Below are 23,939 nucleotides of genomic sequence, written 5' to 3'. Positions count from 1 at the left end.
CTATGTGAAATTTTTCCAACTAATAAAACAAGACAGTTGCCGTTCTGCTGAGCTCCTTCAGAAAAAAGAGCAAAAACCGTATTTACTAATGTAAAGCTTGAAAACTGCAACTACAAGCAGATTCATTAATCTAGAGGGCGGGCAAGGTACAAGCAAACGTTCGTACAGGCCCTACTTGTCCGGTTTGTTCCTCTGAAGCGCTTCCAAAGTGGCCCATCAGCCAAAGTGGAAGTGATGACACAGAGACGAGAAATCAGCAAGCATTTCGCACCCTTCTAAACGTGGTCCGGTGCATGCATAATAACAAGTGCGTAATGAGAATCCTCCTCGCTTGTAGGTTCGCGGCTAGCTCAAAACTTGCTTGCTTCTCGGGGCTAACGGGCGCGGCTCTCATTACCATATTAAGTAACGCTCCCTGCTGATGCCACGCTGAACCAGCCATCTGGGATCCCGCACGAAGGCTACGCTTCACGCAGTATAAACGTTCATTGCGAAGAATTAAAGCCAAATAAATTTGAAAGGTTGCCGACCGGCAACAACAACAATAAAGGACATTGCATAGGTAGAAGAAAGTTTGTCGATGCAATCAAAACGACAAGCAATTCATTTTGAAATGCTTGCGATTTCAAAACTGAGTACGAAACAGCAGGTTGGAGGAAAATCATAGAAATATCGCAAGTGTTCGCAACAAAAAACGTTATGCACGTGGTTGCTTTCTGTTTAGCTTACGGAATCGTAAGTAATTTTGACAGCTACGCCATCTCACTTGTTTTAATAATTAAAAAATTAGATGGTTCTCGAAATAAGGTTTTTATTGCCACTGCCTGTGATTCTGGGGTAACCGTTTAGGATATTCTTTCTAGGTAGTGAAACTGCCTCACGTCGTTGTGTAAGGTTTTTCTCTTTGAGTGATAGTGCAAGCAGAGCTGGGACTGAAAAAACGCCATAACTTTTTTAAGGGGTAAATCACTTTCTAGCTTCGCAAAAAAAAAACTACAAATATTTAAACCCGCCGTGGTGGCTCAGTGGCTAAGGCGTTGCGCTGCTGAGCACGAGGTCGCGGGTTCGATTTCCGGCCGCGGCGGCCGCTTTTCTGATGGAGGCGAAAAGCAAAAACGCCCGTGTGTACGAGATTTCGGCGCACGTTAAAGATCCCCAGGTGGTCAAAATTAATCCGGAGCCCTCCACTACGGCGCGCCTCGTCGCCTGCGTTGCGTCGGCGCGTTAAACCCTACAATCAATCAATCAATCAATTACAAATATTTGAGAAGAGATACCAGTGCGAGAATATGTAACGTCGGTGCTATAAAACGACCCCGCAAACGAATTTCCCCATAAGTACAAATTAAGCGGCATTACTAACTATCTTTCCTCGAGAGACTAGGCAAGAAGAAAAGCTGACAGCGCACATAATCCACCCAGAAAATGGAGCGAAAACTGTTGTTCCAGACGACGGCCCAATCCTCCCATATTTCTAACTAATTAGAACAAGGGAGTAAGTTGAAAGAGGTCAGGTCTTTTGCCAAAGTAGGAGCAGCATTTCTGGGCAGGTTGCATTACGTAACAGTGTAGGCCCATTCCTTTATTAGTTCTTCTGTATTAAACGCGACCTTTATGCGTGAAAAAAACTCAAATAGACAAGTAAAAGTTAAGAGTAATTAATTTAAAAATTGCACTCAGCTAAGTACCAATTTTAGATGCTCTTTTCACGGTTTCTTTTATTAGCCCAGTCGTTGACTTCGCCTGTACTTGCGTTAAACCTACAAAGTTAAGATTGCAATTAAAAGTGGGCAGTCTCCGCGACACATGACAGCTTTGTGTAGTCAGATTGTCAGATAACCTCACACCAGCATGAAAACACAGACTTACTAAGTACGAATCAAGTTGTATTTTAAGTCGTTTACACAAATTCTGTCACCACTGTTCGCCTTCCGCGAAGTGGTTATTTATGTGAGTTACGTTCTAATTACCTCCTGGGGCTTTTTGCCGCTGGCAGGCAAGACTATCGTGCGACAGAGGCGTATAATTACAGGGTCCCTAGCTGTTGCCTTAATTCATTTCAGTCACGTTCCTGTGGCACTGCTGTAAATTCAGTCATAACTTAGATGAACCTGCGATATGAACCTGTGATATTATTACTTATTTTGTTCACTCACGAAGGAAACACGGCAGCCTGTGCCATTCACTATATCGGTAGAAAGTGGATGGGGGCGAAACTGTTCAGCATATGCAACGCCGTGGAGCCATTGCTCCTGTCATGCTTTTGATGCTATCTGTACACGGCAGCTCAATGGACAACTGAAAGCTCGTTTTGGCTAGACTCGTTTGTAAAGTGCCACCTGCCAATCCTTCGACAAAATTTCTTCCATGCGAAGACTAATAAATGCGAATACATTATCATATCCGGTCATATGGCAACGTCAAAATAAACTGTTCATCATTCGTCATATTTTCACACCTTGTCACTGGAACCGACAAAACTATTACACTAGGGTAGGAGAGTCAAGTTTAGCATCTTCGAAAATTGTTTCTAGTGAAAAGTAAAACACAGCACTTCCCACCTGTGAAAGAAATGTAGTTAGTAAAAGCGAAGACGACCTAAATCTTGATATTATCGGTCGTGCGCCAACTGTACTAGAACAATAAAATGGTTCTTGCACATTGGAAACACAATCTCTCCTCCGTCGCTTCCTCGCCACTGCACCAGAGGAACTCACGGTATATGCCTCGGTTGTACTTTAAAGACCATAGCCTTTCTTAACAAACATCCCCCGTATTTAATGGGGGAAGATCGATAGGGAGGGTTAGAGCGTGAGCACTGGGGGGTGGAGGGAGGAGGGGGAGAAGAGAAGCATTTACGTAACAGGGCTGGCAGAGTACTACTGCCTTTTTTGCGAAGTTTTCAGCGAAGTAAGAACATACGTGGCCAATTATTTCTGGGATAAATTACGAAAACACTTCTTGCGAAACTTTTTATTCGGCACGTTCATTCCATAGGCTCATTTTCTTTAATCTCGTCTCTTTTTTTTCTCCTCGCCCTTAATATAGTAGTGAAACAATATTGTTCTTGCGCGCAAGAAAAAGCTGGCACGACTAACCAACCATTGGCGTGCTCTAACTAACGACAATAGGACTGCCAAGCCCAAGGTTATTTTTTTCTTCAAACACGTCCGCTATCGTCTCCTTCCAGGCAATATTCGTTGTCTCTACTCGCTCCTCGTTACCCATCATTCCTCGAGACAAAACCCAGAAGTGAATTCTGGCGCGTCTGGCCTCCTGGTATTCCAGCAGGGGGCCCAAAATTGCGTTCTAATGACTCCGCTCCTCCAAGTGCGAGACGGCTAGCGCTCACCAGGCAAAGTGACCGGAGGAGAAGAGAAACACTAAGCAAGAAGAAGAAAATAGGTGGGGAAGATGGTCTGCGCATTAATGGAGGTAGCGAGGCCAGCAAGCGGGGAATTTGCGTGGATTTCACCGCCTCGGCTTTTCCTAACAAGGTTATGGCAAGGCCGACAGTGGGTATAAAGGAAGCGCCCAGGAGTTCAGCGCTTCATACTGCATTTATTGTTAAGACATACAGCGTAACTCGAATGGGGAAAAAAATAGCAGCGGCATTGAAGCGTCCCTGTTCGCACGTTCTCTGCTCCTTGGAAAAGTTGGCCTTTGCTAAAAAAGCCGCACAGGCGGCCTGACCGAGTGGCGCGACGAATCTCATCAAAGTTTATCTTGTTTTTGCACTCGCGCTCTATTCGCCTACTCACTCAGATTTCCATTATATTCAATTTACGCCAGGATTAGGGGGCACTGCGCGCTCGCGTAGAACTTGAGGGGTTGGGAGGAAATAACGAGAATTTTAGGAGCTTTCGCGCGTGAACGAACGACGAAGCTCTCTCTCTCTCTCTCGCCCCCACCCACTTTTATTACATTGGAAAAAAATTACGTGAGTCTTTTAAAAGATAAATGCGAGGTTAATTTTGGAAACGCAGAACTTTAATGAGCTGGGACAAAATTTAACCATTCAGCTTGAATGAATAACATTTCAGAGGGAACCTTCGAGCTCCTTTACACGATTCTTTCATTAAAAGAGGTGGGGAAGACAGTTTACGGCGGTCGTCAACGGACAACCTCATCTATTCCCAATGTTTTTCTTAGGCAATCTTATACAGGTTGTTGTCTTGTTCATCAACTTTTAAGCCTGTTAGAACCCCGCACTGTTAATTGAAAAATGCGTGAGGCCGATATTTTACGCTTCATTTTATACATATATTTCTGCTACCTTTATAATGGCAGAAGAAGAAAACTGGATGGGTGTATCATTTTGTTGTTACTATGAAGGAAGGCTCGCGGACCGCACAAAGAAATGCGGTTAGCTTTGGGTGTTCACGCCCCACGTGTTACACAGCTTAACCACTAATGCCTCTTACACACAATCGTGTATGTCCTGAACGCAGTCGTGTGACTTGGGATGCCTCATAAGCAATCCAAACGTATCAAAAATGCGTAAAAGTCCGAAAGCGATCAATCGTGAGGTCAAGTTGCACTGACAATGTCAATACTTAAAGCGATCAGTTTCTAGCGCGACGTACAGGGGTAGCAAAAAGGGTCGCAATTAAACAGTTCCTGAAAATAAAATCTATATAAATAAATCCAAGTTGGCAAGCTCAACTAATCAACCGACCGACCGACCGGCCGATCTACTGATTAAGGGCTCGGTTTTGGACTAGTTGGTATTCGATAATTTGCGGTTTCAGCGCACAAAAGAGTAACACAGACAAAGAAGACAAGGGCAAGCGCTGGTCCTTGTCTTCTCTATCTGTGTTCTTCTGTCGTACGCTTAACCTGCAAACTGTTGACTAACTTCTTGTCTTAGGCGAAATCGATGAGTACCCCGCACGGGGCACCTTGAGCAATCTTGGTGACGGTACTGGCGATACCGCGGACCCCGAGCCCCCAAACATAAGCTGGATCCAACCGTGGTGATGTGTTTTTAAGGTGAAGGGTAGAAACCTCTAACGGTGGCCGTCGGAGCCCAGGTCAAGCTCCGGCGGATGGGCTCCCTGTCTGTTTACCAGGCAGGGAGCTCCGGGACCTCCTCAGCTATCAGGGTAAGGTTGTGGAAGAAAGTACCCCCGTCTCCCTGCTTTTATACTATGCTTTATGGTATTGTCTAAAACCCCCCCCAACCGTGATCGGTCCCTGAAAAGAGGCCGCACCGAAGTATCATTTCCTCCGTTGCCGTCGTTAACCTTTCCTGAACCGGACCATTTTTCTCGATTTCTTGTGATGGAATCCCTCAATCCAACCCACCCTCTTGCATCTCAGTCAGTCTTCTTGATCGCCAAGTATCTTGAAGCCATAGTAGGAAAATCGTATAAATGCAAAAAACAAAGGTCTGGTGAACTCTTAATTGAAATAAATGACAAGCAGCAGTCTGCAAAGCTTCTAGCTCAGACTAGACTGGCTGATCTTGACATCCGGGTCACACCCCATCGGAGCCTCAACAGCTCGCAGGGTGTGATATCCGAGACAGACCTCCTGAACGAAACCGATGCGGATCTCCTTGCCGGCTTGAAGGATCAGGGCGTCACTGCAGTGAGACGCATCACCATCCGCAGAGACGACAAGGAGATTCCCACCAAACACATTATCTTGACTTTCGACCGCGCAATTCTTCCACAATACATAAATGCAGGTTTTATCCGTTGCTCCATCCGTCCGTACATCCCGAACCCGCGGCGCTGTTTTAAGTGCCAGCGGTTCGGGCATGGTACGAACTCTTGCCGTGGCCGAACGACGTGTGCAAAGTGCGCGGCGCACGATCATCCGAGCGAGAACTGCTCAGCCGAAACTCTCACTTGTGTAAACTGCGGGGGGCCGCATGCGGCATACTCCCGCAAGTGCGAAAAAATTCAACTAGAAAAGAAAATCATCAACATCAAAGTCACTGAAAACATCACCTTCCCAGAGGCGCGAAAGAGGTTCGCCTCTTTCCCCCTGGGGAGGTACGCCGACGCGGCTCGCCGGGGGGCGGAGCGGCGTCTCGTTTCCACAGGGACCCAGTTCAGCGAGTCTGACCTGGTCCCTCGCCCGCCCCCCCCCCCCCCCCCCCCCCCCCTGGGTTGCCTCTGGCAGCCCAACCCGCCACCACGCCGCTTGCTGAGGCAGCAGCGGTTGTGGTGGCAACCTCTTCCGTCGGGACCGGTGCCGCTCCCGCCTCTGTCTCCCCGCCCTCCAGTGCGTTGGAGGGTACAGAGGTGATGGACACCACGGGCCCCGCACCGGTTCCCACCGCCACCGCACCGCCTGTGCCACCTCTGGCGCCCCGGACGCCCTCGGCGGTGGCGGCTCAAACGAAGGGCTCCCGAGTGGGGGCCAAGTCCAGGGGGCCCGGTCCGTCGGGCACCCCTCGGACATCCGACGACGAGATGGATGTCGGGCCGTTCCTGCCTGCAACGCAGCGCAAGGAACGCGTCCCGACGCCAAAGCCTCCCGACAAGCCAAAAAAGGCGAGAGTCACAGCCCCGAAAGACGACACATAAACAAACACACACACTCCAGTAGCTCTCACACTAAATAATGGGAAGAGAAAACATAATTCAATGGAACTGTAGAGGCCTTCTTAAAAATCTTGACGATGTATACGAAATACTGCATGCTAATCAGCCAAGTGTGATGTGTCTTCAGGAGACGCATTTGAATACCAAGCACACAAATTTCTTAAATAGGTACATGGTCTTCAGAAAGGACAGGGATGGCTGCACACACTCTTCGGGCGGTGTAGCCATAATAGCCCGGAAATCCCTAGCATGCCACCCTGTCGCTCTCAACACCGTCCTTGAGGCTGTAGCAATACGCACAATAATTTTTAATAGGTTGATAACGGTATGCTCCGTATACATTCCTCCTGATGTCACACTTTTGAGCTCTGACTTTGAGGCGCTGGTCGACCAGCTGCCCGAACCGTACATCTTAACAGGCGACCTTAATGCACACAACTCTCTTTGGGGCTCCTCCAGAACGGATGCCCGAGGTCGCCTGTTGGAGAAGTTTCTTACATCCTCCGGAGCATGCCTTTTCAACAAAAAACAGCCTACATATCATAACTTAGGACACAATACATACTCTCATCTTGACTTGGCTATTGGTTCCGCAGTTCTCTTTCCATGTCTTGAGTGGGGTGTGGGCACGGACCCATATGGTAGTGACCATTTCCCCACTTCATTAACGTATATAGGTATAGGCCCGAGCAGTCCATCTTCCCATAACAGGCTTAATGAATCCAAAGCAAACTGGAGTACATTCACAGAAACATCTAAACTACACCACACAACCATAAAACACCTACACGTGGAGGAAGCCGCCCAACTCGTCACGGCGCACATCCTCGACGCCACCGAAAAGTCCATTCCTCAGGCCTCCAGTGGGTCCCGCAGCCCAAGGAGGCCCTGGTGGAACGAGGACTGCAGGCGGGCGCGAGAGGCCCAGAACAAGGCGTGGGGTGTCCTTCGCCGGTACCCCACGTCAGATAACATCATTTCTTTTAAACGGGCAAAGGCTTTTGGAAAGCGAGTGCGTCGTGAGGCAAAAAGGGAGAGTTGGCGCACCTTCCTCACTTCCATCAACTCGTACACTGACACACATAAAGTCTGGACACGAATACGAAAACTAAAAGGACAACAGACACACAGCTTGCCCCTGGTTAGTACAACAGGGGACACACTGGAAGACCAGGCTAACACACTTGCACAACACTTCGAACACGTGTCCAGTTCAGCACACTACACAAACACTTTCATGAAACACAAAACATCTGTAGAAAAGAAGTCCCTGCGTGATAAGAACAAGTCGCACACTTCTTACAATTCTCCTTTTTCAATTCATGAGCTGAAGGTTGCTCTGAGCACATGTAAGCCTTCAGCTCCAGGTGCAGACAAAATCACATACACCATGATACAACACCTACACCCAGACACTCTTGAAACACTCCTACATCTATACAACAACATATGGCTTTCGGGGCACATTCCTCGCTCTTGGAGGGAGGCTATAGTAGTGGCTTTCCTGAAGGAAGGAAAGGACCCTTCCTCTCCCGCCAGTTATCGCCCCATTGCCCTGACAAGCTGCCTGTGCAAGCTCCTCGAGAAGATGATAAACAGGAGACTCGTGTACTTCTTAGAGTACAACGGTCTTCTCGAGAGCTGCCAGGCGGGCTTTAGGGCGGGGCGATCTACGAATGATCAACTCGTTGCGTTAGAGTCATATATTAAAGATGCTTTCCTGCATAAGCAGTACTGTATGACAGTATTCTTTGATCTTGAAAAGGCGTACGACACTGCTTGGCGGTACGGCATCCTCAGCGATTTGAAGTCCTTTGGTATGTCGGGTAACATGTGGAACACGCTTGCCAGTTACCTCTCTGAAAGAACGTTTCGCGTGCGAGTTGGAACTGCACTCTCTAGAGTTCATGTGCAGGAAAACGGTGTTCCGCAAGGTGGAGTTTTGAGTTGCACGTTGTTTATTGTAAAAATGAACTCTCTTCGGAAGGCTCTGCCACCAACCATTTCCTGCTCAATCTATGTAGACGACGTGCAATTATCATTTAAGTCTTGTAACCTGTCTATCTGCGAGCGCCAAGTCCAGCTTGGTGTTAACAAGCTAGCTGGCTGGGCAGATAGCAACGGTTTTAAATTTAATCCAGTGAAGTGTACTTGTGTTTTGTTTTCGAAAAGGCGCGGCATTCGGCCGGATCCAGACATCAAACTCAATGGTGTCTCAATTCCAGTCAGAAATGAACACAAGTTTTTAGGTGTAGTCCTTGACGAAAAGCTCTCGTTCATTCAACACATAAAACAACTTAAACATAAATGCTTAAAGGCCATGAATATACTCAAGGTTCTCTCCCACTCTTCATATGGGGCTGACAAACAACTTCTTTTACGTGTTTTTACCAGCCTGATAGGTTCACGATTAGACTATGGAAGCGTTGTTTATGGGTCAGCAAGTAAGACATCCCTCAAAATGCTGGACCCAGTGCTTCATCTGGGGCTCCGGTTGGCATGTGGCGCCTTCCGGACTAGCCCGGTCGAAAGCCTCTATGTGGAGTGTAATAAGTGGAACCTACAACGTCAGCGAGCATACACAGATCTTCTTTTTGCTTTTAAAATTTCATCTATGCCACACCATCCTTTTAAATCGGCTTTTTATGATACGTCTCAGACTGCACTACTCCTAAACCGACCATCGTTCTCTGCGCCCTTCTCTTACAGAGTTAGAGAGGAAGCGTCAGAGCTTTCTGTCTCCTTTTTAGACACCATACAAAGTTCTCAAACAGATTTTATAGCACCATGGCATCTCCGCCCTGTATCATGCGACACATCCTTCACACATGTAGATAAAAACCGAGCTCCCACATGTGCAATTCTGCAGCACTTCTTGTATTTGCAGCAGAAGTATCAATTTTCTGAATTTTATACGGACGCCTCTAAAACTGCCACCTCTGTGTCCTGCGCGGCGCATGGGCCCGGCCTTAATGTCACTAGAACTCTTAACAGTAATACCAGTATCTTTACGGCAGAGGCTAATGGTGTACTTCTTGTTGTTAATCATATCCTTCAAAGTCACATCCCACAATCCATTATATATACAGACTCCCTCAGTGTCGTGCGGGCGTTGTCGTCATCAACGTCTTCAAAAAATCACGTGGTAAATCTAATAGTCAAGGGTATTATGTCGGTGTATGTACGCAAATTTGAACTGGTTCTTTGCTGGGTCCCTGGCCACAGTGGTATAGCCGGGAACGAAGCAGCGGACCGAATGGCTGCTGCTGCTACACTCTCGAATACAGTAGACATAACCACATTACCCTACACCGACGTGAAACCACACATCAGACAACAACTTCGCAAAACATGGCAAACACACTGGAGTGAACAAACAGACAACAAGTTACACGTAATAAAACCACACTTGGGACCACACACCACCGACACACGCAATAGATACACTGAAGTCGCCTTGGCTAGATTACGGATAGGGCACACTCATGCAACGCACTCGCACCTTCTCACGGGGTCTCCAAGACCTCTGTGCAGCAGGTGCGGAGAGGCCCTATCCGTGATCCACATCCTCATACAATGTAAGGCACTCGACATTACACGACACAAACACTTCCCACAACTTCACACGCGACATATTCCACCACACCCATCATACTTCTTAGGAGATGAGGCCATGTTCTCTGTTCAGCGAACCTTAAGGTTCCTATCTGAAGTTCATTTCTTACAACTCATCTCTTATAACCCATAGTTTTACCCCTGGTCCTATACACCAGCCACCGTATTTATCTTTTGACCACTCACGTTCTTCACCCTGGCCCTTTACACCAGACGTGCTCATAGTATTTAACTGACTTTATCCGATTTCCCTCCTTATCAAATAACTTTGTATTTGGCGCTCTTTGCCCATGTCGGCCTTGCGCCATTAAACTTAAACCATCATCATCATCAAATCGATGAGTAGCACGTGGCACTATTATCCTACATGTACTTTTGTCGTGCCATTAGCCGTTCCTTTGTACGATTTATTACAAACGTAATTCAATAGCCGGTGTGAAGAAATGTCCGGAAGAAAAGCAAAAACGCCCGTGTGTACGAGATTTCGGCGCACGTTAAAGATCCCCAGGTGGTCAAAATTAATCCGGAGCTCTCCACTACGGCGCGCCTCATCATCTGCGTTGCGTCGGCGCCTTAAACCCTACAATCAATCAAGATACGTCCGGAAAGAGCAAAGGAGGAAACCGTCGTTGATAAAAAGGCAATATAACTTCTTTATTTGCATATAACCGTGTTCTACACAACGATCTTGCTGGCTCGCCTAGTAGCTTTTATCTTCTTCGTCGTATGCATGTGTTGAGCTGCGTATATGCGTTTCCTAGTCAGTACCGCCAGTCGTCATCTAATCGGGCTTATGGGGTTTATATCAAAGAATAAAGCTAACTACAGCATACAAAACCACCCGAACTGGAATAAATATCAGCCAAAGCGGACCTGCATTGGTTGAAAACCACGGTGTAGAAAAATTTTGAACAGAAATACCCGAAATCGACCTAAACGGGGCAAACCCGCAAAAACGATCAAGAAGCAGTAGCTGAAACTGACCAAAAGGAAACGAAAATACCCGAAATCCCATTTATAATGCATAAAGATGTCATAAATATAATATATGCGTGATAATAAAAGTTATATTCAAATATGACAAACCCTTAAAAATGAAAAAAAAAATAAAATAAAATAAAAGCGGTAATGGGTTTTCAACCCGTATTAGGATGTTTGCTTCGCAGGAGCGGAAGTACTACACTACGAGACCAAGGGGTTCTGAGCGATTATATTGAGGGCCACAAGCACGTGGACATAGCTTCAAACATGCCCCTAGATGGCGGCATGCGTCGCTTGGCTGTGCTGACTAGGAAACACCTATACGCTGTTGAGCTCGGTCCCAGCTTTATCCTTGTAGTCTTCATGTAAGCTCCAACAGGCGACAAGCAAGCATCGAACGTTTTTTTTTCTTTTGAAATGTACATGCGATTCCGGGAAAAGGTGCTTGTATTCTACATATTCTATAAAATGCCTTTCTATTCATTCCTTCGACCAAGTTGACTGCCTTCTCCGTTGCGGGCATATTCGCCTTGTTTTATTGTGTTTTTACACAAGCACACCTGCCAGTTACCGTGCGAACGCCACCTAGACCCTCACACATTTTTACAAACTCAACTTCTCAGGCGTAAGGTAACGGCGCAGTGGGCCTAACCTACGGCAGAGTACTTGTTCTTACTGCCACGCCCCAATTTCAACATAAAGGCCAAGATCATGAAGTAAATGAAGAAAGTTGCTATCATTATGAACTCAAAACACCGAAACTGTTTTACGCATTACTTTGCTACTGGTACGAGCAGAATTAAAGGTGCCCTTTAAACTTGCGTAAAAATAATATCTTTGGAAGCCCCGCAGCTTCGAAATGCGAGTTGAGAGCACGAAAAAAAAATCAGCAGCCTGGAACCACCGAAGGTGCAGCAGCAGCAGCAGTGCAGCATAGCAGGCCGTTTCATCTTGCAAGCGCGCGCAGCAGGGCTTGGCGTTAAATGACAGGGAAGACAGCGCAGTGAAAGTGGTGCTGGGACTGCCTCGCCTGCGTGGCTATCTCGCGTTTTTTTCTTTTCATCTCTGGTGCTTTTTTGCCAGAATTTCCACCTCCCGTTCCCCTTACGAGACCCGCTGCTTGTCGTGCAAGCCTGCAGCTCCCTTTTGTCTTTTGCGGTAGTGTTTGCATACTTACGCCGCTCGGAGCGGCCCTGCCGGCAGGCGCCGCTGGCGACGGTGTTGTCTGGTATGAGGCTCACCACCGAGCTCAGATGCAAGCCTCCGCATGGAGTTACTTGACGAGGCAACTGCACCGATGTCATTGATAAAATTAAAAAAAAAAAGCATCTGCACGTGATGCAGCCTGGAATAGTCGGTGGACAGATGATAGACTACGTGGTATTAAAGGAACGGTCTGTGCTGTGTGGCCTCCTTGTTCGTATAATTCCGTCGTTCTCTTCTCATTCATTTTTTTCTCGTCTCGCGGAAGAGTACGACCAACCTATCCCAGGAGAGAGCGAGCGTCACTATCCGGTTTCTCTGCGCGCCAACCAGCAAGCATGCGGAGTGCTGTGCAATTAAATATGGAAGGAAGGACAGGCAGGCACGCTTGCTCATGCGTGACATGGTTTGTTCTCGGCTGCCGAAGTTTGGAACAGACGAGAATCGGCTTGAGAGAGTACCAAAAAAATAAGCATGCTGTAAACTTGTTTCTGGCCGGCTAGACTATACCTGATTTGATTGATTGATTGTGGGGTTTAACGCGCCGACGCAGCGCAGGCGATGAGGCGCGCCGTAGTGGAGGGCTCCGGATTAATTTTGACCACCTGGGGATCTTTATCGTGCGCAGAAATCTCGCACACACGGGCGTTTTTGCTCTTCGCCTCCATCAGAAAAGCGGCCGGGAATCGAACCCGCGACCTCGTGCTCAGCAGCGCAACGCCTTAGCCACTGAGCCACCGCGGCGGGTTAGACTATACCTGCTTGTTCAACAAGGGCGCACAACTTCTGTCTGTTACTACGAGCTTAAAGATCATTGAACGATCAATTATACCATCTTTTACAACATTATACATATACTGGCTTCCTCAGTCGGTTGAACGATCGCAAGAAAAATTGTAGGCACAGCAATGCAAGACCTTATAATATTGTCACGAAGCCAAGGACGACGCAGTTGTCTTGCAGGAGAAACAAGTTTATTGGAGCGAACTTGTGCTCCCCTAACAACTTAAAAGAATACAGAGGCGGCGAAGCAGCGGTCAACAAAGTGACTTGCGTCAGCGAGCGTCGCAGAATCGAATGCCCCGGCGTCCGCACTGTAGGCTTTTTATCTTTTGGCGCGCGTGGTTCTCGAAACGTCGATTCGCATCGAGAACATAGTAGACCCAAGAAGATTATTCTGGGCTGTTCACGTTAGATCGGAATGCTCTCCCTATCACAACAGATAACACATGCGGCACAGAAAGAAAGAATTGAACACGCGCTTTCCTTGGCGCAGAGATAACACAGACCGGCACAGCCGGGCGGTAAAAGCAAAACACAAATAAACAAACCCAATGTATGGTTCGCGGCAATATCATTAAAACGAAACAATTTAGAGCGCTCGCAAAGGCTGGAATTTTCCGAGATTTAGGAATTCAAAAATTGTGGCAGTCAGGCATTAATATGCCGCTTTGAGGGAACGTGGAGCCCATATATCCAGGAGCACAGCCAGTATATTGTTACTCACTTGCCTGAATTTCGATGATGGCAATTACATCCAGGAGGATGGGGATCAGTTAGAAGAAGAGAAGGTGGAGGAGTGAACACTGAGCGGCCGTTGCTTTCCCTGGTAGGTCGTGATCCCGATTGTAAATACACAGTGTCTGGAATGCCGTCCGACGGCACTCTAGCTGATCGTTGCAGGCATGGCTAGAGCGTCGTGCGACGACATTCGAATATTTAACACTAGGTTAGCACATGCCAAGCAGACTGTCGTTGTAGTGTAGAGGATCCGTCTTAGCTTCCTGATCTCAAAAACGGTGGTTCGAGACCGGCTGTGTTGCCTCGGTTTTTTTTTTTTTCATTATTTAATTGAAGTGAAATTTTTATGCCTTAGGTTAGTTTTGGTGGTTTAAATGATTTCTTTGTGTGCGTTAGGTTATCTTATGGTATGTTTAGGTTAGGTTGCCTAGCTTTGCGTTGTCTAGTGCGATGTACTTGCCAGACGCGGCAATTTTGTTATAAAACGCCGGTGGACGTCGATATAGTGGAGTGCTTATAATACCGTCGTACGGCACTCTAGACACGGCCTTGTAAATAAATTTCGCTGCTTCGTCGTCCATGACAACTGCCATCATCGGAATTCAGGCAAGTTGGTAACAATATAATAGAGAGTGCATAACAGGCGACAGCATAAATACTATCGCATGTGCGGCCAAAAGTTTGGACAAACAATACATAGAAATAAATAGCTTGTAACAATTCCCACGGGGATTTGTGGGTGATATGCAATCCAACCACTTAAAAATATAAACCCTTAGCTTGATTATTCAACTGCGCTGCTGTTGCAAAGCTGCCAAATTGTCTCCCTGTGTTCCCAGAGAAAGAACACACAGCCCTGTGTGTTGAATGTGAACATCCTCGACAAAACTTTGTCTGGCTGGGTTAAACTTGAGGAAAAGGCAAATACACCAACCAAGGGAGTTCATTGAACTCGATCCCAACGTTTCGGAGCCTCTTGGCGTCCTTCATTAGGGGTAACTGTGTAAGACCGGAAGCAGCAGTTATATAAGGTGTCTTCTTTTTTCTTTTACTTGCATCTTGCCCTTGCGCCTCGGAGGCCGTGGGCGTAGATGGCGGGAAGGGCTCCTAGAGATCTATTCAGGCCTCCCGGGGTTCCTTGCATGTGCCAGGACTCGTTGAGTATTTTCGGTGAGTCATCGGTGTCGGTGCCAATCACCTGCGCCCCATGAAGCTGCAGTGAATCTTAGATTTGCTGAGATTCAGCGCAGTGAATTGGCCGAACACTGAAAAAGGTGACCGTCGGATTGACATCGACGGGACTCAGATGATTGGCACCAAAATCAATTAGTCCCAAAGATTACTCCTCGAGTTCTGGCACTACAAGGTACTCGGGGAGGTCTAAATAGATCTCTAGGAGCCCTTTCCGCCATCTACGCCCACGGCCTCCGACGCGCAAGGCCAAAATGCAAGTAAAAAAAAAAGAAAAAAAAAGGACGCTCACACTAACGCATAAGACTTGAAGGTAGCGAAGCTGTACGCAAACTTCACGACCATCACGAAGGTTTAAGTCGTCGATTGCAGCCTATTTGCTTCTTCGCTGCCACAACTACCTGTACTCGTCATTGTTGCAGTGACTGTGAGCTTCCTTTATTTTTGGGGAACTGATAATCATTGGACGTCCCCTTGGAGGGCGTGGGCTATGACGTGTCTTCCTCGTTCCGAGCAAGTGCTGCCACGATTACAGTAAACGCTGGAGGTTTTTTTTTTTTGTTTTTTGTTTTTTTTTTGGCCGATCTCGGTCAATCTTCTTAAGTGGGTATGCTTGGCTTGACAAATGTGCGCTCGGGACGCTGGGCGGTCGTCGCGAGGTACGCACACACGGGTGAACGTTATTTCATTGGTTTCTTTAATTGCCGGGCGGTCGCCGCAATCTTGGCTGATCTCGCTAAGTGGGTACCCTTGGCTTGTCGAACGCACGCAGGGGGCGCTGGGCGGTCTTCGCGAGGCACACACGCACGAGCGCTAGGAATTTTCTTGGTTTTTTTAGCTGCCGGGCGGTTGCCGCGAGGCTCGCGCTCACGTGCGCGCGTTCGGCAGTTCCTTGGTATTTTTAACTGCGGACACAAAACATTATGGTTTGTTAAACAGCTTCGCTGGTTAAAGAAAGCACCTTGTATAATTGCTGCTTCTCGTCTTACATAGTCACTCCTGATGAAGGAGCCGAGTAGGCTCCGAAACACAGGGTGTAAGACCAGTCGAGAAGCGAAATGCAGTGGTAATCTGCCTCTTCACAGGCCACTCCCAATAATTTGGGCCAACATAATAAGATGCTGGTACAAAGGAATCATGCTGAAACCGGGAATCTACACTGGTATATGTTCGCTAAATGACGTTTTTTTTATTAAGCTCTACATAGTCACCCCAATGAAACTCACTTAAACGTTAAGCTACTAAAGTCAATGTCTCTCATTTTGTTCGTTCAGTCTACGGCCACGAAGGACGTACAATCCCACAACACGCACATTCATAAGCTTATAAATTTACTACACACACTTAAAAACGAGACACGCCCCCCCCTCTCAAATGGGAAAAGCGTCCTTCTACGTCGTCGAGTCGGTATGTACCTTAATTTAGGAGGAACATAAGCAGGGACGTCAAATGACTCCCCCCTCCTGCTCTCCCAAGGACACTGAAGCAACAAACTGCTCCTGTAAAGCACATTTCTGTCACTTTTCTTTGCTTCGCTCCGAGAGGAGGCGCTGGCCGGCTGCACCCAGTGCTGCATGCCGGAACGTATCTTCAGGTGGAAAAATAAAAAGAAAAAGAGAAATGTGTAGCAACAATGAGACGCAAGACGTTCTTGCGGGCTCGGCATTTTTTACGAGCGTCGTATTTCGTAGCTCCTCCTAGGAGACACCCCGCGTTATGTCTTGCCGCTCGCAGACGAGAGCGGAGGAGCGAGGGAAGCGACGGCCGTATAACGTACGAGATGAACGCGACTTTTTCGATCGCGCTTTTGCCTGCTTTCTAACGCATTTTTCAAGGAGAGGAAAACGCTGCGGTCCGGGCTTTCTTAACGTACTTTTTAAGCCTCTTCGATTTTTTGGGAGTTCCACTTTTCTGAATCTCCATGCAGGTAAGGCCGGGATTTATTTGCATTGAACCGTGTTTAGGACTCACTTCAATGGGCCCAACATGTGCAGAGATGCTCCTCAAAGGTGTACAAGGTGTACAAATTCAAAAATTTATAGCATGAGACTGCAGCACGCAAGGTTTTGTTCTTTTCTATGACATTTCACTGCTGCTGTTTTATTTTGTAGTAAGAGTCATCAGAAACATTAGCAAAAGGCGGCTTAAAAAAACGCTGGACTTGAGCCGGAATGCAGGGATGAAGTTATTTTCGCATCAATCACGCTGCTCACTATGCGCATATGTTTAGAGAAAGCCATCAGTCGACAACTACAGCGCAGCGAAGAAAAACGGAAGTGAAGACACACAGGACGAACAGGACGAACAGCATTGCTATCGCTCAATGGTTGGGGTTTGTGCGAGTTGGTACAGGGGGGATTAAAATAAATACGAACACCGGAGCACACAGCCTCTTAGTCATGCCGCACCGTCTGGCTGCACTGTCAGTAAACTGCGCGCATGCGTTGTTCTTTCAGAGCGTTTGTGAGTGTGGCCCACTGTTACGGAAAATGCTTGATAAACAAGTGACACCGCTTGTTTATTTTCAGGCGTCTTTTTAAGCTCTGTCGCCACTGAGCGCTCTGTTATCTATTAAATTAGGGAGCCAAGCGCGCAGCAGGCTCATCGCAGCTAGCACGATGCCCTTCAACGATGATCCTGCTCAGTAGCGATGCGGCGAGAAAAGGCGCCAAAATAAAAACGACCGGGATCGCTTCTTGATCAAGCATTTCCCATAAATGTAGGCCAACTCTCAAACACTCTGCAAGAAGTGCGCATGCATGCAGTTTACTGATATTGCAGCCAGATGGCGCAGCATGAGTCTGAGGCTGTGCGCTTCGTAGTTCGCATTTCTTTCGATCCCCCTGTACAAAATCGGATGGAAAATCAGCTTGAACTTAGACGAACATCATGAAGACAGAAAATACACGACGCCCCGTATGACAGTGGTGTGTCGTCTATTACTTGTCTTTCTGGTGTTCGACTATATTCAAGGTGATTCCAATCCGTTCACTATCGTCCGTGGTTTTTCAAGCACTGTAGTTCTCACAATATATTACCACCTCTTCTGATCTTGCACTCTTCCAACTGTCGAGCACTCCCAGGAAGGCATATGAGAGGTAGGCTCTTTTTTTATGCCAATAAAATTTTTTTTAAAGCCCAGAAAATCCCGGAAACATACCGCTTACGTAGAACCCCAACCTAGAAAATTCTGAAAGCGTGTCCGATGATGAAAGAATCTAGCCTTTATAGCGGATGTGTTTAAATTCATTCCATGGTGTTTGAGGGGTGATAAGTAACGCAATCTGGACGGCCTCAAAGACAGACACTTAAGGACATGCCGCTGCAGTGACTCGAAAGTTATATATTGAAGCGATCATTCACAGCTGAGACTTTCGTGCTGGAAGGTGGTGGAAAGTTCAGAAACATTCTTCTTTCATAGTGCATATACTTATGGAGTAGCACTTCTAAAAATAGCCGCATAGAAAGCACTAACCGAGATATGTGTGACAATTGTATCCGATTCTTGTTAGCTTCTGATTTCTGGCAGGACAAAGATTTCCGCTAAGGCTGTGCTTGGGTAGTCAAGAGCTTCCTCTTGGTCGAAAGTGAATAAGTTTTTCTTTGACGGGCTCAGAGCAGCGTTTCCAGAAGACATCTTGTTTATTTATTTGTTTCCTTATGTTGGTACGTGCCCATTCTGGTTCCACTTTTGGTGAAGCACCCATGAAAGCATAGAACATTGGAAAAGCAAGCAGTATCAGCAGAGAAACTTCACAACAATAATGATAATAACAGAGCTGGATCTGGCATTCGGTTTTCTGGGTCCAGGACAGACCTCGTGCCCTCGTTCCGGCCAGGCCACTGCCGAAAAACGGACCTCATTTTTCGAAGGCGAGGCCCTTTAGGGGCTGGGGCTGCTGGCACCTTCTGCGGTCATCGTAATCGTCGTTTCATGTAGCCACGGTACTAAAACGCCGCGAAACTCGTTTACGCGTAGCGCTAGAACATAACACGTACTAAAAAAGACCGGGACAATCGTTTACGCCTCGCGATAGAGAGCTTACTGCTTCAAAGACAAGAGGCTTTTGCAGCAAAGCTGTATACCTCTACCCCTCAACGGTTTCATCTCTGTTGGCAAAAACACCAAGGCGCCAAGAATACACTTATACACTGCATGCTTCGCCCCTCCCCAGGTTTCGCGTTAGTGGAGATGGTCCGGTATTTTTTTTACGCTGTAGATCTGCGTCAGGTCTACAGCGGATCAGATCAGATCAGATGTCGTGCGTCCTTCCTGTGTGTTCGTGCTTACTTCGTAAATGAAACAACGCAGAGTCAGGTCAAGAAGCAAGTATTATCACGAGATTTGTACAGCTGTGGTCTTCAAGGTTTTCAATGTTTGATCCGTGAAACTACTTCGTTTACACTACTACTTTATCTACATCACTACTTTGTTTACGAGTCTCTCTCTCTCTCTCTCTCTCTCTCTCTCTCTCTCTCTCTCTCTCTCTCTCTCTCTCTCTCTCTCTCTCTCTCTCTCTCTCTCTCTCTGTGTGTGTGTGTGTAAACGCTAGCGCCAATATTTTACGCATTTACAAGTTATTTCAAATCAAACGCTCTGCCGCAGTTCAGAGACGAACCCGCTCACCGTCAAAGTTAGTCATGCCTAAACACAGGCTAACATGAAAGAGTAAAAGGATAGCCTGACGACATGACAAATAGCAGATGTGTGAAGAAGTCAGCAACGACCACCAACACCGAATATGAAAAATGGGAACACTAACGATGACGAAGAGAGAAATAATTACTCAGAGCTTAAGGCAAACTCTTCCCTTCCCCGAGTTGCCCTCGGGGCAACGTCATCCGTCCTTGTTTTACCCGCCAGCACAACGCGAGAGCGCAAATTCACTTGGGAGCCAGCTCACAGTTTCGCGGTGCGCGAGTCCTCCGGGATGCTTCCTGGCGTAAGCTTGACGACTCCTGTGCGAAGGAACCAACCGGGTCTGTAAACGAGCTTCTACCCGCGCGCCTCTCCGGCATCATCCTTCCCCCATCCCGTCCCTCCATCATCTACATACCTCATACCACTCCTCCCCGGCACTCACAATACTGTCCTTTCGAGGCTGAAGACGGCTTGCATCTGTGCAACTTCTTCACGCCCACGTCCTCTCTCTTTTTCTCCCTCGCTCTCCTGACTCGTCCACTGCCACGAACAATGCCCGCCGGCCAGCCACTAGCGACTACAACTCCGCGAGCGGGACCATGTTCTCGTCGGGCCGCTATTCCCACCAGATTTGAGCGCGGTGCTGCAGCCCGGGCTTCTCTGACTCGAGTCCGAAAGGGCAGGGAGAGCCGCGTTCAATGCACGCGAGAGCAAGATGAAAAGTCTCCTTTGCGAAGCGGCCTAAGCGAGCGCGCGGGTTTTCCTGGTGCAACTGCGCCCGTGTCGAGAGTGTGCGGTCTCTCGAGTCTGTTACACGCGCATTTGATGAATGCTGCGCTCTCGTACGGGCCCGCTGTTTCCCACAACGCTCTTTTGTAGACACCATGGTGCTCGGGGGCGAAAAATGCGCCGGAATTGTGTGCTTAATTGTAATTAACTTGTTGGCCGTGGATGGGCGCGATGCTTTATGAATGACCAAGCTATGCTATCGTCGCCGTTGTTTCAAGGGAAATGGGACTTTGTTTGGTATACCGTGCATTTAGAGGAACGGGACCCAAGTTGGGGTATAATTTAGAGTATGGGCGAAAAGGTTGTATGGTATTCCCAACTTGAAAGAGGTATTACCGGCTCTGTTTACAAGGTATACCAAGAGGAATAAGTTCGCAACTTGAAAGGTATCGTTAGTGATCCGCGACGTTCTTTTTTTGTTGTTGTTGTCATACATACAGAGGAGGGCGATGCATAATAAGTGATATTCAATGAGACACACTGTTATTTTGATGTCATTCAAATGGAGCCCACCCTTTTATTCAGGTAAAACTTCGCTGACCTCTCAATACCCACTCATGGTACTCTCAAAGCAACCCGTAATGTGCTGGAAAGAAACTGAGGGGGCAGAGAAACTGATCGCGGTTGTCTTTTCATATCACTAATCTAATTTGTCTTACAATACTTCTTTAATAGATGACCTGGACAGCGCGGTACACCTAACCCTATCAACACATGAGGTATATTTTGCATTAGCGGCCACTCCCACGTCCGGTAAGCACTCCACAGGACTCCCTCTTGACACGAGAGCACGTGTCCCAGGCTATATGACGCATTTGTAGAGAATCATGAGCCCCCATATTGGGTTTATCTTACAAGATTATGGGCATGGGGGAGCTTCCGCTGCATTAGAAAAGTTCTCACAGCAAAACGCAGCACTTAGAACAGCGCCACTTTCCCATCTGCTCATTATCGGTAAGCAAGGGAAAAGACAGGTTCTAATTCTGTTAGCGTGCTTGGGGCGCAGCGCAGAGTTTTTCATCCGTCGGTATCTGTCTAAACGTCTTCCCGCGGTGGGGCTCCAACTGATCTTCAAACCAAGGAGAGCGGAGGGTTGGGAAAGGAATGGAAGCGAGGGAAGAGGGTAGACGAGGAGGAGAGAGGTGGGTAGTTTATCAACACAAGTCGGTCATGGGACACTGAAAGCATGGTAATAGCGTCACATCTACATTCATCAGAGACAGTTTCTGCCGGAAGTGCTTTATCCGGACTGGAGACCATCTGCCGGCGAGATCAAGTCTCCGAAGCAATTTGTTTTGACCACTATACGCTCGTGTAGCAAACAAATAACAGTGAAACCCGCGCGTCATGGCAAAAGAAATAATTAAGAGAAATGTGCGTTTCTATAATGAGAGCGTGACACTGGCTGGGGTGTCGTTATTCAGCGCCTCTGCTCAGCACCCACCACTTTTGTGTCGCTTGCAGGATGCGTGGTACAGCACGATGTCCACGCTTCGCGGTTGTTACTGTTTCTAATGACCCTTGTCGTGGGTTTCCGCCGCACCCTTGCACGGTGGACACTACACCACCAATTTAAAACCCTTGTTTCACCAGCGGCGTTCCCAGAAAGGGACGCTTTGTCAGCTTCGCAATACAGTCCTAAGCGGGACGCTCCGACGTGCACAAGCATGTTGTCTATTAAAATGCTTCATGAGCCAGTTTCTTCTCACTAAGCCTCTTCGTCTCTCGGCAGTTTTCAACAAATTCTGCGGCCTTAAAAATTAAACCACTGAAAGAAACATATAATGGGGCGAATAATTTTACCAGGGCATTCTCTTTAATGTCTTTGCATTTATATTAATTACGCTATCGCCTTCTTTTTTATTCAGGGTCCCTTTTTATTCATTCATGGGGCGCGACAGGCCGCAATATTCGGGCATGTGTTTTGTCAGCCTCCACAATTCCCTCCCCCCCTACTTTTTCAGAATTCAGCAGCGGAACATTTGTTGCGACGGCAAAATGGAAAATAGCTGTCCTCTTGGAGTCTCGAAAAAAAGATGAGGTGGGAAACGAATTACCAAGAAAAAGTGAAACCATGCAAAAGGCAATTTGGAGGCGGGGCATTTAAAGGCCGGAAAGGCGGCAGGATGCGGCGATACGGCCAGATCCATAAACACGCCCGAAACGAACAGCCGCAGCTTCGCCTCGCGACGCTAACGACCTCACTTTTCCTTGCCGAAGGACCCAGCTGCGTCAGCGTCAACAGCACCGAACAGATAAAAAGGCTGCACTAGAGCAGAGTAGCTATTCGCTGGCGGCTACGCCGGGGTCAACGGCAACGCTTGCGTAATGCCAGCATGCGGAGGCCGGAATAAAGCCTGTCAGTCAAATCGCTCGGTAGCGATAAAGCGGAGGGAGTCAATTATAGGGCCTCCTTTTCTGCTCGGTGTTGCCCTTCCTCGCTTCCGATGCTCCGGTTCCCGTAGTGCGGCGGTCTTCCCTATCAGGGTACGACGGGCAACGACGTGGCGAACGCGCAGAAACGCGGATGCATCGCCCTCTTGCTGCCTCCGATGCCGTCGCAACGGCGCTGCCGAGGGTTCGATAGCACTGCCCGCTTCTGCTTCTGCTGCCTCTGTTCGTCGTTTCGCCCATCCTTGTCGAACGCTGCCGTTTCGTGATGCGCGTTTAACGAGGTTAGAATGTTGCAGGCCGAGTTTTTTTGCGACAAAAACAATCTCGTTAGAGCACTCGCGACGAAGGCTTCCAGGATGGGTCTATCACGTAAATTCGGCATTTCCTTATCTCCTGTTGCTTTAGAATTGCTTATTGCGCGTAAAAATAAAGACCGCGGATGCTTGTATTCCTGTTTTCTTGTCACTGTTGTATCAGTAACCATACTTTATGAAGTACTGTTTATATAGCAACAGCAGCGCCATTTTTAAAGTAGAAATGGTAAAAGAATGGTGAAATGAGGTTGACCAAGTGCAAAAACGCTGTCGTTTTCAATCAAAGTGCTGGTGTCACGGCATCCGCCAGGGGAATATGTCTGTAGTTCGGGATGCCTTGGACCTCACTGTCCATCCACGCTCTCTCCACCACGTTCAGAACTTAAAGGTACAAAACGCACACAAAAAAAGAAGTGAGCTAACACCAATACCACAGTTTTCAGATCTTTACTCTTTTGGACGTTCAAATCAACCATTTAATCCAGATTTGTAAACACTGTCGACTAAAGCAGTGTCTTTCTGTGAGCTCCTGCATGACTCAAAGCTAGGAATGTGCAAATAATAACTTTATACTATGTGTGTGGATATTATTGTGAAAATTTGTATAATACTTGTCGGTGGCACATCGCTTGCGGTATAAAGAACTGCTTCTCCAATCCGAGCGTTTCTATGCAGGCATATTTACACTGTCACGATGGACTGGTACACTGCCCGGCCGCAAAAGTGTCTCGA

The sequence above is a fragment of the Haemaphysalis longicornis genome, unplaced genomic scaffold (assembly GCF_048455015.1).
Source record: "Haemaphysalis longicornis isolate Haplotype H1 unplaced genomic scaffold, Haemaphysalis longicornis Haplotype H1 scaffold_4, whole genome shotgun sequence".
In the NCBI taxonomy this organism is placed as follows: domain Eukaryota; kingdom Metazoa; phylum Arthropoda; class Arachnida; order Ixodida; family Ixodidae; genus Haemaphysalis; species Haemaphysalis longicornis.
This window is presented reverse-complemented; position numbering follows the sequence as displayed.